The sequence below is a fragment of the Lynx rufus genome, unplaced genomic scaffold (genome assembly GCF_022079265.1).
Source record: "Lynx rufus isolate CCGP_SWC_20201006 ecotype Redwood Valley unplaced genomic scaffold, mLynRuf1.p SCAF_7, whole genome shotgun sequence".
Taxonomy (NCBI): domain Eukaryota; kingdom Metazoa; phylum Chordata; class Mammalia; order Carnivora; family Felidae; genus Lynx; species Lynx rufus.
Genome location: NW_025814889.1, coordinates 106146123 through 106167000, shown reverse-complemented (window position 1 = coordinate 106167000; position 20878 = coordinate 106146123).

Sequence of the window (20878 nt, the reverse complement as noted above, 5' to 3'; positions counted from 1 at the left end):
TTCTTGTTGTTGCTAATAGGACTGAATTGTAAAGAAAATGCCTTACATAATATTTGAAGTCCACAATCTGAACTGGTCACGTGGAATAAAACCTTAAACTATTCAGAAAGCAAATAGAGAGACAAAATTTCACAGGATGCCAACTTTTGTTAACATTAAAGCACTGCTCAGTGAATACGTGCTGTGGATACAAGAATGGGGCTTTCCTATATAGGGCTGGTCATCTTGAAATAACAAGAATAAACACAACCAATACTTGAAATGCTTGAACCTATTGATAACTACAGTTTTATGAAATGTTCTCTTGTTTCTGATAATCTCATCCGTTTTCTTTTTGATATTTTTGCAAATGGAAAAATAAATGTTCAAATATCTTTTAGGCTTATAGCAAGAGAATGTGGCTTATCTCAGATTTTTTTGTGGGCAAACTACAGGAAACTGCTGGACACCTGCATAACTAAAGATATTTCTTATCTGGTATGAGATGAGAGATCAAGAGATAAAGCCCTTTTGTCACTTTCAACTTAAACTAGCTGTCAGTAAAAGTGCTTCCACATTAAGGAAGAGATAACACAGGTATCCCTTATCATATTTTATAACACATAAAACTAATGAAAACAGATTTCTCTTCATTTGTTTCTAGAAAGTAAGTGACTCAATCAGAATGCCTGAAAAGTGAAACACTAAAAATCCACGTCATGAGCAGAAAGTGAGCAGCCATCGTTTTAACCACCGATCCAGGATGACTTTGGTACCACTAGTTAGAATTCTGTACAAGAAAACTGCTAATGTGATATTCTAGAAGGGAGTCCACTGACTCTCTTTTATGCCAACCAAACCTGAAATATTTCTTTGTGAAATTGTCTGCAGTGTAGCCCAGGCATCGTTGACAATAAATGCAGAGATTGTTTAATGCCAAAATAGCTTCACATACTAACACACACACCTTTAATATTGTTATCATTTCCCTCCTACCACGTCCAAGAAACACAGAAAATTTAGCATAATTCCACGTATTCAAAATAGAAAAGTTTGTTATATTCTTTGTTTTCTCGGACCCACATGTTACAATGCAAATTTTAAAGACAATAAGATACTGTATTCCTGATTTATCTGATCACTTTTAGTGCTAGAGACTAGATTTCCTGCCCACATTTTAATATTTAAAATTACCTAAGATTACCCAGAATAGTCAACACAATATTGAAAGAGAAGAACAAAGTTGGAGTTATGGCACTATCTGTCTTCAAGACTTACTATAAGGCTGCAGAATCCAGATGAGTGGTATTGACAAAAGAATAGCCAAATCAATGCAACAGAATAGAGAGCCCAGAAATAGACTTTTTATAAATACCATCAATTGATCTTTGACAAAAAAGCAAAAGCAACACAATGAAGAAAAAATAGTCTTTTCAACAAATAATGTGTGGGAAAACTGGATAGCCAATGCAAAAAAAAAAAAAAAGGAATGCAGAGACAAATCTTATACTCTTCACAAAAATTAACTCAGAATGGACCACAGACCTAAATGTAAAACACAAGATTACATAAGAGGCAACCTAGATGACCTTGGGTTTGGTGATGACTTTTTAGACCCAACATCAAAGGTATAATCACGTAAAGAAAGAATTAAGCTGCACTTCATTAAAATTTAAAATTTCTGCTTTGCAAGAGACAATGTTGACAAAATAAAAAGGCAGGAAACAGCCTGGGAGGTCATATTTTCAAATGACATATCTGATAAAAGACTGTTACCCAAAATATACAAGGAACCCTTAAAACTCAATAGTACAAAAAGCAGCCTGCTTAAAAAAGTGGGTCAAACACCCACTTTACAGACACCTCACCTAAGAAGATACTTAGATGGTTAAATAAGCGTATGAAAAGATGCTCCATATCATATGTCATCAGAGAAACAGAAATAAAAGTAACAATGAGATATCACTACACAACTATTAAAATAACCAAAATCCAAAACACTGACAATACCAAATGCTTAGAGGATATGCAGCAATAGAGATGTTTGTTCATATTTGACAGACACTTTGGAAGATAGCGTAGCAGTTTTCTTACAAAAATACTCTTACCATACAGTCTGGAAATAGTGCTCCTTGATATTTACCCAAAAGCATGCAAAACTTACGACTACACAAAAACTTGCATGTGTATATCAGCTTACTCATAATTTCCAAAACATGGAAGCAAACAAGTTGTCCTTCCATAGGGGAATGACTAAGCAAACTATGATACATCCAGACCATGGAATATTATTCAGTTTTAAAAAGAAATAAGCTACCAAGCCATAAAAATACACGGAAGAAACCTAAATGCATATTAATAAATGAAAGAAAGCCAAGGAAAAGCTACATATTGTATAATTTCTGCTATATGACATTCTGGAAAAGAAAAGCTATGGAGATAGCAAAAAGATCAACGATTGTCGGGATAGCAGGGAGTTAGCGATGAGTAGGTGGAACACAGAGCATTTTTATGATACTATGTTGATGTATAGATGTCATTATACATTTGTCAAATCCCATAAAATATACAACACTGAATTCCTAATATAAAAACTGTGGGCTTCGAATGGTAGTAGTATGTCAATGTAGGTTCACCCGTTGTAACAAATGTACCATTCTGGTAAGGGATATTGATAATGGAGGAGGCTGTGCATGTGGGGGGGCAAGTGGTATAGAAGAAATATCAGCATCTTCCACTCAATTTTACTGTGAACCTAAAATTGCTCTAAAAGGTAGTCTATTAAAAAAAAAAGACCTAATATTTACCCCCAAGAAAGCCAGGTTTGCTATGAGGCTCAAGTAACCATTGAGAAAATCTCCTAAAATTACATGATTGAAAATTTACATAAATAAGGTGTATGGCTAGATAAAGTTTCAAAAGGGAAGTTTACATTTCTTACAAATATTATACATATTCTTATGGCAATGTTCTTGCTATGTAATGACATATTGAAATAGCTTTAACAATAATATGCTAACAAGTTTGGGTATTTACTATTTATTTACCAAAAGTCAACTGAATATTTTATACATTATTTCATTTAAATTTCATAATCATTTTTAAGACAAGTGTACTGTTTTCCCCAATGTACAATGCTCTTTCTTGTGGTGAAAGATATTTCACTTTACAATAACCCACTTAAAGTTCCCTTCTTTTTTGTTTGTTTGTTTTTTACTTTTGTTTTTTGTTTTACAGGTACAGAAAATGTTTGAGCCTTTTGTACAAATTCTCTAAATAGAATCTTCGATGTTAAAGTTGATTCAATATTTCTTTCTAAAAAATCTCCTAATTAAGTTTCCTTCAAGAGCCCTTTCTTAACTTCACTCAGAGTAAGCACCAAAGTGCTTATTATAAACCTTTAATTCTACATGTCTGTTGCCTCATTAACTTTCAGATCTTTGAAGATCATGTTATTCAAATATGTTAGACAAACTCCTATCTCTGGGCATTCACATTTGCTGCTTCCTCTTGCAGGAATAATCTTTGTCCAGATATCAACATGGCTAGCTCTTTCACATCCTTAGGTTCTTTATTCAAAAATTGTCTTCTCAAGGAGTTCTTCCCTGGCTACCCTTTTCCTATCTAGAATCAACCTACCCAAATACCTTACTCCATTGTCTAAGATTTTTTGTTTTGGTTTGGTTTTTTTGTTTGTTTGTTTCTTAACCCTTAACATTTAGCATTGACTAAATCAATATATCTACTTATTTACCTTGTTTATTCTTTAGCTCTTTCTCTAGAAATTCTAGAATACCTGGCATAAATTAGGAGCTTAAATATTTTTGAATAAATTGTGTCAACAGCAGCCAATACTCTGCTTGGGAATGAACAGTTAAAACAAGGAACAAGAAAATGATACTTGTTTTTATCACCTGTTAATAGTATTCTAGAAGTTCTACATATGTGATAAAACAAAACAATGACATATAACAATTAGAAAAGAAGATAAAATCCGTTTTGTAGATGGTTCTGACCATCCTTGTGTATAACCTGCAAGTTTTGTAAAACTTATAAGAATAGAATTGTAAAATATTAAAATTAATTAGGAATTTCAAGAAGCTTATTAATTATATAGATAAATATGTAACATGTATATATGTAATTCATATCTTGTTTGTAGTCTAGAATAAAATAAAAAGTTGGACAGCCAATGTATCTTTTTCATAACCGCATCCAAGATACATAATATTTTGAGATGAAATTGGAAAGAAATCGTAGACTTCATACAAAGGAAGCTATGAAAATTTAGTGAGACGCAAAAGAAAGCAGTTTGTAAACTAAAAAATTCAATATTTTTAAGATATGCAAATTATTTAATATCAATTTTTGCCAAAATATGTTCCAGACCAATTAAGCTAAAAATAACTTAAGAAGATATTATTTTTTCCAGTATTAAAATGAGAGTAGCTGTTCTCAACATGAAAATAAAGGAAGAAACCATCAAGGCAAATATTGATACGTTTAAACTGTATTTAAATTTTTTCATTTAGAAACCACGTTAAGCAAAACAAGGAAACAGAAAACTAGGAAAAATATTTATAACTTATGAGAAAGTCAAGGGTTGTTTATTCTTGCTATAGAAATGATACCTGGAATACAATAAGAAAAATATGTTTATCTCCCATGCCAAGGAAAATAGACATTTGCAGAAGAAATTAAAACAGCACAATAACATAACAAAACTTTTGCCCTTGCTAGTAACAGAGAAATGTGAATGAAATATCCAGTGTTGTTGAGCTCATATAGCAAAGGGCACCTGTGCACTATTTGTGGGGATATTAAGCAAGACTACTTTGAGGAGACAGTCTGGGAAAGTGTTTCAAAACCATATATGTTTTTATAAGATTTGTCCCATAGATTCGCTTTGGAAAATGTGTTTTAAGAAACTGATCACAGGAATACAAGAATATTTTTCTCTATCTTTACCTCGAACTGTGAAAAAATGGGAACTATCTAAAACTTCATATAATTTACAATATAAGCTTATATTTTAAAAACTGCTGAAGTAGAAACTTCTAATGATGTCAAGTTAAGTGAAAAAGTAGACCTCCGCATTGTACTTCCTTATGATCTTAATGTTACATAATACGAATAAATATCAGATATGTTTTATGTAAGCATCACATGAAAACTAATTTTTTTAAGGTTTTATTTATTTTTGAGACAGAGAGAGACAGAGCATGAACGGGGGAGGGGCAGAGAGAGAGAGGGAGACACAGAATCGGAAGCAGGCTCCAGGCTCCGAGCCATCAGCCCAGAGCCCGATGCGGGGCTTGAACTCACGGACCCTGAGATCGTGACCCGAGCCGAAGTCGGACGCTTAACCCACTGAGCCACCCAGGCGCCCCATGAAAACTAATTTTAAATGCTTTGAAATACTTTTTCCTCCCATATGCATAAACTTATTAATTTGTTTCTGAAATGGAAGCTTATGCATACATTTTATATGAATTGGATTAGGGAAGGATGGGAATAAAGGTAACAATTAGGGTGTTAAGTAGAATGGTTAAGAGAAGCAATTCAGTTTTCAAACTACTAGGTTCAAATCCCAATCAGCTTCCCTTGAACTATGTGAACTTGGACGATCACTGGAAGTCTCTACCTCAGTTCTCTTAACCTATAAGTGGGGATATTAATAAAAGCAGCCGCAGTGAGTTGGAAGGACTGAAACAGTTAATACCTATAAAGCCCTTAAAACCATCAGGGGACATAGTAAGCACCATATAAGCATTAACTATTATCTTCACTGCTAGCACAACTCTACTGAACTGACAGAACCCTCAGGCAGTCATTTATTCCAATCCCCTGTGTCTCGTCTCCATCTTGTGCTTTGAATATTTTTACATCAAGGGGTGAAGATGTGTTATGAACACTATGCCACATTAGTAAATGGCAGTATAAGTAAATTCAGATCAAACTGGCAACTCAGTTTTAAATGTTCTGCAAAACCCAAATATGTCTCAAAGGAAGAATTCTTTCAACAGATGTCTGAATACAATGAAAGTTGGATGGGGGACTACCATTTATAAGATTTCATATGTGGTTTGATAGCCATGAGCTCGCTGATAAAATCAGGATTGTAGAAAGGTACGGTTCATTTAGAAATATACACATACTAGAAACAGCATAACCTCCACCTCCTGTGTGGTTCACTTGCCTGCTGAGGTTTCTCTGTGAATCAAACACAAAGCCTGTGGATTGGAAATGACTGATCCAGTGTACATTTTCCCCTTTGTTGGTGTCCCGGTTCTTCTGGATTCATAATTCCAAACTGAACTATGGGTACGAAAAATTCCAGGTGAAATTTGTAAGCAATGAGACAAGGTAATTTACTGAGCTATTAATTTGTGTTCTGTTCTCACTGTGTTTTTCCATTCCCCCATTCCCGGAAGGTATCCAGATCTTTTTGCCCCTTTATCTCAGAAGAGGTTTGCGGTTGCAGGGCTCAAAGCATTAATTGACTACAGATCTCCTCAATTTTTGTGTTTTGAAAACTAGATTTCAAGGATCAGAGAACAATCATAGGGTAAAGAAGCAGCAGCAGCTTTTTGACAGGGATAGAGACAAGCAAAAATGAGATGGAAAATGCTGGGAGTCCTTACAACAGGGTGATGGAAGTTATCGGATTCTGAGAAGAGTGGGATCCCATTTCCTGTCCCTGGCAGCACTCCATTAGGTGGCAGGATTTCACCTGTAGGCTGCATTTGGGAAGCCGGGCCTTCCATATGAAATTACGGACTCAAAAAATATTCCCATGTCCACGTTTGGGATAAAGGCACCAGGGATGATTAACCTGCAAGCCTCCATGAGGAGTGTATCGACAACTATATGTATACACTTAAGTCTAGAGGGCTGCATTCAGTTTGCCAGGTTTCTGCACAACACCAAGAAGGATGGTTGCCCCTAATAATGAAATGATTGAAATTTTATAGTTTTCAAGCTCCAAGTCTGATCTAATTCTATGTATATGTGTGTTTATGATGTTTCTTTTCCTTCTGAATTTATAGACGATGATCCATGGCTGATAACATGTAATATAAATATCAATATGGTTAATATAAGCAGAAGGAAGTATATTATTAACACATCCAAAAGTTCCAAACTTGTACATCCGTGATTCCCAAGTTGTTGCAAGATTGAATGAGAGCTTATGTTGTATCTCCGGATCAAATGCAGTATAAGAATAATAATAAAAATATGATGGTGTTCTATTTTCCACTTTAAAGAAAATGATAGGTTTCTTTTCAAAGTCACAAGTTAAATTGCCACACTGTGATTTTTTTTTAAAGGAGCAGAGTCGAAGCGAAATCATTCACTGCTTGCCTATTTTATGAACTATCTAGTGAAAGGAGTCATAAACTGGAATTTAGCATCTCTTTATTATCTATTGAGCAAGTTAAGCCCATTCTTTAGAAAAGACTGTGTGATAGCATTGTATAATAAGTATCAAATCATTATGATTTCCTTTGCTATTCATTCAAAGGATGCTAATCATAATTAATGTGCATGTAATGTGTAATTTCATAGGAGTAAGGCCATACATTAGCATTAATTATAAGACTTCCAGCTCCTTCATCTATTAAAATACTTAGCAATTTCCTTCAAGCCTTAGCTTTCAAAGAGCCACTTGGTTAATTTCACGCTTTCAAGGTGAATCTCGGGTATGCTGGATCTTTCAATCAGCAAGAGATAAAAGGAAATGTAAATTGTTTTTCCTAATCTCTGTGCTATCCCTGCATCTTATTTGAGACATGTTGCATAGCTTTCCTAGTCTGGTACAACCTATAACTGACAGAGGAAGGGAAATGTTTAACTTGGAAAGTGCCCACTTAATGACTGGAAAGAAGTGACGAAAAGACACTTGGTCTTCATGAAGCAACTTCTCCTTACTGAAAGCATCTCTACAGGAAAACATGTCATTTGAAATCCTGATTTTTGAGTTATATTCCAAAGTTGTCTATCTTGGTATCTAAAAGTGACTGCTCTACTGTAGGGTGACAACTATGAATATTACTGGAAATTGTTGTCTCCTTAGTGAGAGATTTAAGACCAAGTGCAAATACGTAACTTTACCTAAAGCAATCCTATCACCTTTTATTTTTGAAACAAGCCATATCACAGTTCATAGTGATTCAGATGCTTAAGTCAGATTATTTTCTACACTTGACAGTGCAAGAACTATGGTTCAGACAGGCTTCTCGTGTCCAAAGGCATGATCCGCTGCGTCAGTAAACCAGGAGCACTGTCACAGCATATTACGACGTCTGTGATATGTCTTACTGACAACATTACAGTCTTTTGATTTACATGGACTGGACTTGAAATAAATGAGTGGAATATTCCCCAAGGCATATAATCAATTGCATCTGTTGCAATCCTGGTATTTCCTTTGCCCTGTTTATACCATTACTGCCTCTACTAAAGCAGTATTATCGTTAAGTGTTTCCATGAATGTATCCTGGCACCAGCCCTTAGCACCACTGGTACACTACAAACCCTTCCAGCCTCAAAGGACCACAGCAGTATTAGCATTGCTCCAATACTCTATTGATTGTGATAAATGTTACGAGAGAAAAGAATATACATTTCTTATTACATTTCTTTGTATTTCTGTGTTTGATGAAATAACAGCAAACTCTGGTGGAGACAAAAACATCTGTTAACAATGGTGAGGTAATCTTGCTGCACTGCAAAATAATGTAAAAATAAATTACTGGGTGTTTCTGAACAACATTTTCTGAAGTCTATAAAAATTGGAAGCATTTGACTTTGTTGTAGTAAGATTAGGAAATATCAGACAGGAAAATGTGCTTTGCATTTAAAACAACATATGGTGGATTCAGACGATATTTGTGCAACAAGATGTATTCCTAGAAAATGACTCTATCTATGTATATATATAGTTTAATCAGTTTACCTCACTGGTAGGCTCTACTGATTTACATCCCCGATATATAGTTTTGGTATCCAAATGGATGGAAAAGTTTAAGCTGAAAACAAGAGGGGTTAATGTCAGTTGGAAAAAAAAAAGATGAAAGAAAAGCTATTATTCTGTCAAAGTAAACAATAGAAATGAGGTCTATAAACTTTTTGAGCTTCCCTGGATATTTGCTTTAATTTAAAAATAGTATCATATATCTTATTATATGTTTTAGTATATACAATGGTTCATAAAGAAAGACACGGTTTCACAAAGAAAAAGTCTTTCCTAATTAAATGAGTCATTATTCAAACCTATAAAAGATTTTCCTAGTAAAAATGAAAAAAAAAAAAGAAAAAATAGTAATGAAATGATTCCATTCTGTTCGATCTAAAAATCCTTTTTATTAAACTTTATATAGAAATAACATTTTGCTCTTCATGTCGGAAAATATATTAAGGTTTTATTACTCTACAGGTTTTAATATATGTTCAGTAGCTTATGTTGAATATACCATTGCAAATGCTTCCTAAGAAGTTAACAAAGTTGTAGTGATAATATTTGTAAAAAGAAAACTTTAATTCTAAACTAATGTTAAATGTTTTCCCTTAGTTTCAATATCATAAATGCAATGAAGTATATCTTCTTTAAATTTCTGCTAACATTTAAGATTTAAAATCCTCTAAGTTAATTTATCTAACATTGACATCTTGTGTTTAAAACATTTAAAAGTGAAACTAACCATCACTGAAATACTCAAATATTTAAAATTTAAAATATTATTTAATACAAGTGAATGTTATTTAAAATATAAACTTTAGATATTTTCACTTATTTTGTGTTCTCATTTGTTAATCACAAATGCAACCAAATACAAGTAAAATATAAGTATAAAAATATGATATTTATTAGTGGCAACCTAATATTCATTAAAATAAAAATAAATTTAAATATGCATAAATACACACACACACACACACACACACACACACACACACACACACACACATATATATATATATAATGTATTGGTGATCATTCATACTAAGGGAACATCTTTGATTTATTTATGGCATCAGTTCCATCACTGTCACATGACTTCATCATTATGACAGGGCTAAAACTATTCTAGGAAGTTTTGTCATTAGTCAGCTTCACATTTTACCCAAAGGCACAGCAGGGTCATGTAGGACAGAAACTGGGTAAAGAAGCATCGAGGCGTACTCTAGCAGTCTTATTAACTGACTAGCATGCTTTAGTCAAAGTTGCACAAAACCTCCCAGCAGGTTTTCACATCCCTCAGAGTAAATGTTGAAAACCTTACAGTGACCTACAATATCCTACATGATCTGACCCCATTAGTTCTCTGACCTTGTACCTTGTACCTTTGCCTTACACTCCCTACTCCAGTCCTACTGCAGTCCTAGAAGTTCTAAGTAGTTGCCAAGCATGCTCCAACCTTAGGACTTTGCACTGGTTCTTTCCTCTGCCTAGAACATTCTTGCCACATACACACTGTGGGTTGAAACCTCCCTTCCTTCACTTCACATCGTTGTTGAAGAGATTTTCTCAATGAGACCATCACTTCCACTAACATCTCACCTAACTATCTCTGATCACACCCTACCCTCCTTTTCTGTTTATTTCTCTCTAATAGACTGTGTACCTTCTAATGAACTGAATAATATCCTTAGTTTTTAATTTATTGCCACATTTCCCTGCCAGAATGTAAACCCTTTAAGAATGGAGATTTGGGGTAGGGGGAATGTGTGTTTTACTCTCTTATATCTCCAGCACATTTGGCACAGAGAAGACAGTAGTATGTTGAATTAAGAACACTGTAAAATAAAAAATCAAGTTTGAGAATCAAAAAGCATTTTATTTTCTTGCTGATAAAGATAGCACAGGGTTCTTGTAGCAAAGCAAACCTCTTCTGAAGATGCAGTATATGATTATTTTTTATTATTATTTCCAAGATGGCCAAACCTTGAGACCAAGTTACTTTTATTTTAAATGATGAAAATATTGTACAACTAAGGCTAGACTGTGAAATTCTATGAATCTAGGTTCTACCCTTTATTGTATCACTGTCAGAAACTAAAGTATACCTGAGGATCCTTCTAGCTGCTAAAGAACACTTTACCAAAATATTGTTATCTTAAAAACACTATATCCAGCCAGGGATTTTGTAATACACAAAGAAGTTACAGTCCAACAGATAACCTACACCCAGGAATTCTTCCATTCAAGGCTACTGGGCTATTTAGACTTAAGAATCATTGAAATAAATTGTAGGTCAAAAGCCCAGAGTGTGTTATAGCATATTATGCCAATTAAAAAAAAAAAAAAAAAAAAAGGGAAGTCCATTATATCTTAAAAACTGATTCTAAGAATAGAAAAAAAGTAGGTTCTGTAAATACAATCTTCAAACTTAAAACACCTAAAATATCTGCCCTGATTCCTTCCTTTGATAAATACCCAGCACGCAAGAGACAATAAAGAAGCATCCAAGGAATAAAATGAGAGATTAAAGGTAACTACACAGTTTGCCTTCATTCATATTAAGGGGCAGAAACAGGAGTAGAACCAGACCTCTTGATTTTCATTCATAGCAAACTAGCTCAATAACTTAAAGAAAAGGTGCAGAAAGTTGAAAAGAAAATTGTAAGAATTAGTCAATTCTGAAATGCAATCCTATGTAAAAAGAACAATTTTGGGACACCTGGGTGGCTCAGTCGTTTAAGTGTCTGATTCTTGATCTTGATTTAGGTCATGATCTCTCTGTCCCTCCCCAACTCGTGTCCATGCACGTATTCTCTCTCTCTCTTTCAAAGTAAATAAATAAGCTCTAATAAATACATACATAAATAAATAAAAAGGACAATTTTGACAAAGAAAAAATAGACTAGAATAGTATTTTCAAAGTTACCTGATCATAAGAAGGGCAGAACTTTATTTTATTTTTTATTTTTTTTAATTATGAAATTTATTGTCAAATTGGTTTCCATACAACACCCAGTGCTCATCCCAAAAGGTGAGAAGGGCAGAACTTTAAAAACACATGAATAAAGGAAAGATTCCCAAGAGTCCCATCATGGATCAAGCAAATCAGAACCTGAAGGGGAGCTACTAGAAATCTATATATATTTTTAAAGTTTATTTATTTATTTTGAGAGAAAGAGAGAGTGGCGGGCGAGGAAGGAGCAAAGACCAAGGGAGAGAGAAAACCCCAAGCAGGCTCCATGCTGTCAGCTCAGAGCCTAACATGAGGCTTGAACTCACAAACAGTGAGATCAAGACTTGAGCAAAAAACCGAGTCAGATGCTTAACTGACTGAATCACCCAGGTGCCCCTGGAAATCTACATTTTTAACATACATCCTACATACATCCTAGATGTAGGATAAACCAGTTTGGGAAACAATGGATAATGGTCAGGTAGTTCCATTTCTTTTTGCCTCACTGTCAATGTTGATAAAATTAAAAGATTGCTTTCGCTATCAGATCTGTTATGAAAAGTGAAGAACCAAAAATTGCAAGGTTTACTACAGGATGAATTGTCACCCACCAGTTCTGAGACAAATACCTTCTCATTAACACTTTGATATTTTATACTCAAGCCACAGAAGATACATCTTTGTTTCTCCCTACTTGCTCCCTCCCTTTTTTTCTGAGTTTCTTGGTTCAAAAAATTCCTCAGAATATATAAATAGAAGCAAAGTTTAAACTCAGAAAAATCTGGGCTATCTGTAGTTAAGCTTGAGAGTATTAGGAATTTGCATTAATTTGCCAAAATTCAAATATAATGTTTACTTTCTCAAACGTAGGTTATTTCTCTTCAACAGATGCTCATTCTCAGAGCTATGCTGACTTTAAATGTTTATTTTTAGAGAGAGAGAGAGCATGTAAGAGTGTGGGGAGGGGCAGAGAGAGAGGGAGAGAGAGAATCCCAGGCAGGTTCTGCACTGTCAGTACAGGGCCCCATGTGGGACTTGAACCCATGAACTGTGGATTATGACCTGAGCCGAAATCAAGAGTTGGCTGCTTAACGAACTGAGCCACCCAAGCATCCCAGAGCTATGCTAATTTTAGATTCAAGTTTTAAGTTTGTGAAATTTGTCCACCTTGTTTAGAGGAAAAATGAAAAGGAACTATTAAAAAATGAATTGCTTCTAAGCATAGTTAAAAAAAAGTATTGTCCTATAAACCATTCCTCATAATGATTAAATGTTTTTATTTTAAACCATATTTCAAAAGCACTATTGGTTTGTCAAATTGTCATACTTGATCACTTCTATCTCCTACTGACAAAAACTCCAGGAAAAAAAAAATAAAAAGTTTCAGGTAAAATTTTACAAAGTATTCATAATCATCACCATTCAACACATAAGGTGAGAAGTTAGACTGAATTTTCCCTGATATCAAGATGATCACAATATAGAACGTAACGTATTCGGAAGAAGAAAAAAGGACTAAGGAAAATAGTAATTTCTTAAAGAAGAGGGGAGTTTTGAAAATTTCCTAAAAGCATCCCAAGATAGGCCTTTAGATAAATGTTCACAAACCTTAGAAAGTCCTATAAAACCAGTAGTCCTTTTTAAATGTGCAGATTCCAGGGTCTGAACTTCACAGATCCTGATTAGATAGGTCTGTCGTGTAGCTCAGGAAACTTCATTCTAACAAATACCTTAGGTAATATTTGGATCACACTATTGAAACTATAAATTAGGATCTTTAACTCAGTCTCCCTTTAGAACATTACACAGTACTTAAGAATATCGTTGTGTACCTGGGTAGGTACCTATTCCCTACTAGATACCTCAGTGTCACACTCTTTCCTGCCTGAGTTCAGCCCCAAGGATAAATGGAAAATATGACTATTTGTGTTCTGTTCTTGGTCCTAATACCAACAAAATAACATCTGGCCTGGACAGACACCTTCTCTCACTAGATCAGAAAAGGCAATTTCAAATAAAGATCTTCAGAGTCATGTTTTTTTTGGATCATCCAATTCTGCCTCCCAATAAAACCAGAAATCTTATCTCTTAAAGTGTTCATTTCTCTATCAGATGGGCTGTTTGTTAAAAACACTGGACCGGGGGCGCCTGGGTGGCGCAGTCGGTTAAGCGTCCGACTTCAGCCAGGTCACGATCTCGCGGTCCGGGAGTTCGAGCCCCGCGTCAGGCTCTGGGCTGATGGCTCAGAGCCTGGAGCCTGTTTCCGATTCTGTGTCTCCCTCTCTCTCTGCCCCTCCCCCGTTCATGCTCTGTCTCTCTCTGTCCCAAAAATAAATAAACGTTAAAAAAAAAATTTAAAAAAAAATAAAAATAAAAATACTGGACCAAGTGAAAACCATGTGTGCCTCCCCAGTTTATTTTTTTCATTTACAAAGATGTTACCGGAAAGAATCCGTTATGAGTAGTAACCAAATATGGAGCTACTGAAAGAAAAGTTTTATGAGAATGGTCTCTCCAATCTGCTCCACTGGAAGGTAAACTCATTTCTTCAGTCTACCCTTTTATCTAAACTTACAAAACCAGTTAGAACCATTTGTTTTCACTCAATAAACCCTAGCATTTAAGATAGGTGTTTTACAAACATCAAGGGAGTTAGAAACAAACACCCCCTCTTAACACTCCTTTCCTTTTCACAGCCATGCTTCTCAGAAGAGGTCAAGCTTTGCCAAAACCCAGGAGATCCATAATGATTTTTCTTTGCCCTCAGATTATGCTAGATAAAAACGGAAGCTGATAGTAAGAATTAAGGATTTCATCAGGCAGGATAAATACATCCCCACCATTCCTGTTATGATGTAGACAATGTAAAGATTCAGTGTTTGGAAGGAGGGTGCTATTGAAACTCAATTTGTCCTTTAAAATTTGTGAATACTTGACATTAACGTAAAAAAAATGTAAAAGTGACTACTGAAGACTAAAATGGCACTTATTTTTAAACATTCACAAATAAATTTAAGAATACGAAAACTTCTGTGTTAAAATCTCTAGTTTTCAATTAAACACACAAAAAAAAGGGGTTATAGGAAGATATAGGATATTTTAATGGCCAGGGGATTATTTTCCATAAATGGGCATGGTAAAGAGACAGATTCCAGTTTTAACTTTTCACCAGCTAACTGCATGACCTGGGATCTCATTTATTTTCTGTAGACCTTACGTTAATGGGAGTCTATTACCATCAGCAGTCTCTAAATTCCTTAACACATTGAAGATTCTCTCATTCCCTTCAGAGAAGGGCTTTTACCACCAGTTTCACTGAGCAGTTTATAAAAAGAAATGCCCATTCTGGTAAGCAGGCAAAGAAAATAAAAGAACTTATAAGAGGCTACTCAGAATCACTTCAGGGTCTTATTTCCTAAGCCAAGTGACTGGGCATATGTTATGTTGATTTAATTCTGACAAAAATATACTCCTCAGTATCTAAGGGAAAGAACATTTTAGCTGATTAAAAAGAATTCAGGGAGCTTTAGGACTTCAAACAGTTCTCACAAATCATTTTACTGATTTTAAGTGATTGATTCTAGCATGTGGATTAGATTTGTATAAGAGTATAAACAGGTCAAATACTAAGCTAGGAAAGCCTTGAGAAAAAATAATTTAGATTTTTGCTTGCCTTCAGTTGTTCATAACTGAATTATCTTCAAATGTGGAAAGGTTTTCCTGTTCCTTGTATATATCATAAAACTTATCAAAATACCATATTTTTCTACCCTTCTTCACTCATTGTCATTAAAAGATTTAGCTGAAAAATGCCGCCTTTTCCATGAAAATCAAGAAGCATCATAAATAATTTCATGACTGTTTTCAATAAGATTTAAATAACATTTTCAATAACATTCACTCATTCAATAACATTCTAATGGGCAGACACAACTGGAGTGTGTCCAGGCACCCTCCAATTTATAGATGAAAAGGCAGCACATTGAGGTAAAGCAACTTATCCAAAAATCAAACAAATATTTAGTGACCAAACAAGGCTAAATTGTATGTCTACTTACACCTAGAGCTCTGCTCTTTTTACTGATTTGTTTTATAAATTATTCAAGCTTTTCTAGGTTTTATAAATTGTTCAAGGAAAAACAGCTCCCTTTTAAAAGTATGGAAAATACTGTATACATAATTCTCCTCTCAGAAATTCACTAAACACTTCAGCAAAACAAAAATTTCACTTACTTGATTTTGTTCAGTGCAATGTCCTCACCCTTCCTCCATTACACACTTTCACTGTATACTCTTCATATCTTGCTATTTAATACATTATTATATTGACTATTCAATCTAACTTTATTTGCTTTAATCTTGGGCCAAATTTTGTCTTAAAATTTGTAAACCAAAGTAGCTAAATTATTTACTGATATTTATCAATAGAATCTTGGATAAAATATGTGGAAATTGCTTCAAAAGATGTTAGCCCAACAAATGAAGAACTTAGATGAGGCCAAAGTTATCTATGTTGTACTCATCAGCATTTCTGGAATGGATGTGTTAAAGCGAATGAGCGTATTTCTGATATTTGTTCAATTGGCTGCATAAAACTTGAACTTGACCATGGCCTAGGTTTAATACTTGTTTTTTGTTTTCGTTTTTTTCTTTGTTTGTTTGTTTGTTTTTGAGAGAGAGAGAGAGAGAGCGAGCAGGAGAGAGACAGAGAGAGAGGGAAAGGCAGACTCTTTTTTTTTTTTAACATTTATTTATTTTTGAGAGACAGAGCATGAGTAGGGGAGGGGCAGAGAGAGAGGGAGACACAGAATCTGAAGCAGACTCCAGGCTCTGAACTGACAGCACAGAGTCCAACGCGGGGTTTGAACTCACGAACTGTCAGATCATGACTTGAGCCAAAGTCCAACGCTTAACCAACTGAGTCACTGAGGTGCCCCTGGAGAGGCAGAATCTTAAGGAGGATCTGTGCTCAGTGCTGAGTGCAGAGCCTGAGGCGAGGCTCTATCTCATGGCAAAGGTAAAGGTAATGGATCTTCAGTGATTATACATCATAAGGTCAAAGTTATGGGAAATCACTCCTATTTTATGTGCTGTTATACACACACACACACACACACACACACACACACACACATGCCCTCTTGTTAGAAGAGAGACTAGAGATTCTCTATGGTGTCTTTGATGAAGTAAATGGTGAGGTTGGAGAAGTCCATGAGTTAAGAAATTGTAGGGCCACCTGAGTGGTGCTGTCAGTTAAGTGTCTGGCTATGGCTCAGGTTATGATCTCACGGCTCATGAGTTCAAGCCCCGCATAGGGCTCTGTGGTGACAGGTCAGAGCCTGAAGCCTGCTGTGTCTCTCTCTCTGCCCCTTTCCTGCTCATGCTCTGTCTCTTTCTCTCAAAAATAAATAAATGTTAAAAAAATTTTTAAAGAAATCATAGAAGTCTTCTAGGAACAAAAGAGCAGTGTCCAGCTGATAGCCAGAACAAAATCCAGGTCCCTCAATCTCATAACTATAAGGAAATTAATTCTTCTAAAAATTTGAATGAGATTGAGTCCTGGAGCAGCACACCCAACTAAACCATGCCTACATTCCTAATCCATGAAAACGGTAAGACAAATATATGTGTGTTGTTTGAAAAGGTTAAACTTGTGGCAATCTGCTAGGCAATAATGGAAAATTAGAACAGAATTAGATGGATGACATTTTTAAAAGGAGGGGGAGGGGCCTGTATGATCTGAACAAACAAACAAATAGACAAAAAGTCTAGGTTTAGGGAAATACATCCTCAATTGATTTTACATAATGCAATATCAAAGCCTTTGATCCAAATCTTGGCTCTGTGCTGCTGTACATGGCCCTTGAATGAAAGTGATTCTAGCTACAACAAAGGAAGAATTTGGCAACAATACCACAAATAATGCAGTATTCACTGGTGATATTAGCAACTTCTGAGTGTCAGGTGATTAATGCAGTTTTAAAATTAATTTGTCTTCATAATAGTTTATAACATTCTGAAAAATCACCCTGTAACTTCCCCCCAATAGCTCAGTATGTGAATAGAGCGGACAAGCTCAGCAATTGGAAGGTTTACCATATTGACTCTGAGTCATAGAGTGAAAGGCATTTCATAGAGTGAAAATTAGAGGAGTCAGATGTAAGTCCATAGAAGTGCTCCTTTCTACTAAAATATATACACACTTAAAGTATGGAGTCCTCAGTGAAATTAAATATAGTATCCCCATTAACGATCTCAAAGATGCAGATGATTTCTAGCATATCCCTATTTAACTCGCTTGTTTGTCCCATCAGAGGATAGATCTTTGAACATCATAATCAATTTTCACAAACTTAACTAAAACTTCAGCTGCTGCTATTCTGGGTATAGTCTCTTTACTCAAAACAGTCTCTGGAGCCTAGTATGTATCTACATATGAGAAAAAAAGCAAAACATCAAACAAACTTCCCCCTCCCCCCCATCTCAACATATAAGAATCAGTTTAATTCCATCTGGCAAGGACCACAGGTCACTTCCACTCTCTTATCTCAGGACTACATCTACTCTCTTGAACTTCATCATATTTCAGTTCTCAGAGATCTTTATCATCTTACTGACCAGCTATATTGATATCATGCTCATTGGACCTAATGATCAAAAAGTACCCTAGAAATCATGGCAAAGCTGATATATTCCAGAGTTGGAGGCGGGGGAACTCAGAGACAATGTAGCTATTTGTCCCCATTTGAGATACAAATATTCTAGGTCTGGATCTTCCTAGTTAGCCAGGCATGTTTTTGCCACCATCAGCAACTGAGGACTTTGCGAATTTGTTATTCATCTGTTTAGTATCATATTGTATATGACTATGGAACTTATTCAACAACACGAGTATATCAATAGTCTCATGCCTTGAAGACTCATGGTGTTAGCATGTAACTCAGCACCCCAAAGCAGCTTGACTTCAAGGTCTTGTTGACGAATCACTTAAGCATCTAAAATGCCAGGGTGCTTTCCTACGTGTTGTGATTTGCTTTGATTGCAACTTTCTCTGTATGAAGTTATTGACATAGCAAGAATACATGGAACTTGGAAGTAAGAGGTAGAAATAGCAATGCTACCTTTCACTATTGCACCCAATAATGCCAACAGTTTTGTTTCTTTTCCATAGGACTCTGTGCTGGTTAATTTTTAGGTAAAACCTAAAATCCCAACACATCCTGGGGACACAGCAATTATTCCACTGAACTGGAATTTGAGACTGCCACCTGGTCATTTTTGAATCCAAATGGCAACAAATCAACAACTAAAAAAATGAGATGACTGTAGTGCCTTGTGGGTTTGATTCTGAACATCATAAAGACATGACATTACTGCCACAAAGTGAGGGGTGAAAGGAGGGCAGCTTATATCTGCTATCCCCTAAATTTCCAAAGGCCAGTATTAAATGTTAACAGGAAACTACAACAATGCAAATTGTCCAAATCCCTAAAATTGTTCAAATCCCTGATGAATGCAGACATGTGTGTCCCTATACCAGGAAAATAAACAAACTATCTAAGGGAATAGCTAAAGGAATAGACTTTGCTAGATTGGTCTGCCCATTGGTCAACAGCACTCATCTAGCACACTTCCCTTCTCCCTCCACATGTCTTCTCTACTGCAGATTTTCACCTCTACTTACAACCCAGGATCTACACGTAAATTTGCTTCTGCCAATTAGAAGTACTCAGGGCACATTTAGAATGCGGAAGTGAAGCATAAACCAATATCTTGCTGTTGGTCCTCCTGGAAAGTGAGGTAGCAGAGACATGAGTATTAAGAAGTGGCTCATGATGGGGCAGCATCAGTTTTCTGACCCCTGAATTACAGACATTGCAATGCATGTGTTCTTGAAATCAATACCTCCATTGTTAGCTCACTGAATCCTGCTCCTCTAGTACTTCCAACAATTTTATAAACAGTATTACTTAAGCACAGTATTTCATAAGCACATTATTATAGTCCTTTCTGCCTAAAATGCTTAGATTGTTCCAAGCTTAGGAAAGAATAAATTGCTCTTAATCTGATAAATAATACCTACAAAAAGAAAACATAACCACAAGAAACATATGCTTAATGGTAAAATATTGCAAACTTTCCCTGAATTGGGAACCAGTAAAGATGCCAACGACTACCAATTCCATTTGACTTTATACGAAAATTCCTAACCAGTGCAATAGGACAATAAAAAGGAATAAGACGCATAGGATCAGAAAGGAATAAATAAAATGTCATTACTCACAGATAACATGATTCAAAAGAATCTATAGGAACCTGTATTTAAAAAGAGTCTATAGAATTAATAAGTAAATTTAACAAGGTCTTTGTATACAAGGTCAATACACAATCAATTTTATTTCCATATACCAAAAATAAACAAATAGAAAATAACATCTTAAATGATAGCTTTACCATAGCATCCTGCCTAAGAATATCTAATGAATTATGTGCAACACTTTAAAAGAAATTGAAGATATAAATAGAACAAATGCAGTATTTTTGTTTTTGTTTTTCTCTCTCTTATACACCTAAAAGTTCCTTAGGAGTAGGGACGAGGCCATTTATATTTGTATTCCCTCAGGATTTGGCACAGTGTCTGGCATATATTAGGTGCTCAAAAATAGGTGAAACACATTTAAACATGAAAATTTTGTATAATTTTAACCATTATTTCTCAATCCCTATAGGATGTGATACTTACATTGAAATCTGACATTTCCCATCTCTTCATAATTTCTCCATTCTAAAGAATGACATCATGGGGAAAAACACATGCTAGTCAAGGAGAAAATAAAAATGTTTTCAGAGAAAGGAAATTCACAGCACCTGGTGAAATAAGCTTGAGTTAGGGGTAAAAAGGAGTATAATCTCCCAATCTTACATTTAAATTTCTCATTGCTCTATAAGAAATAAATTGCACGTTAAAAAACATCTGCTTT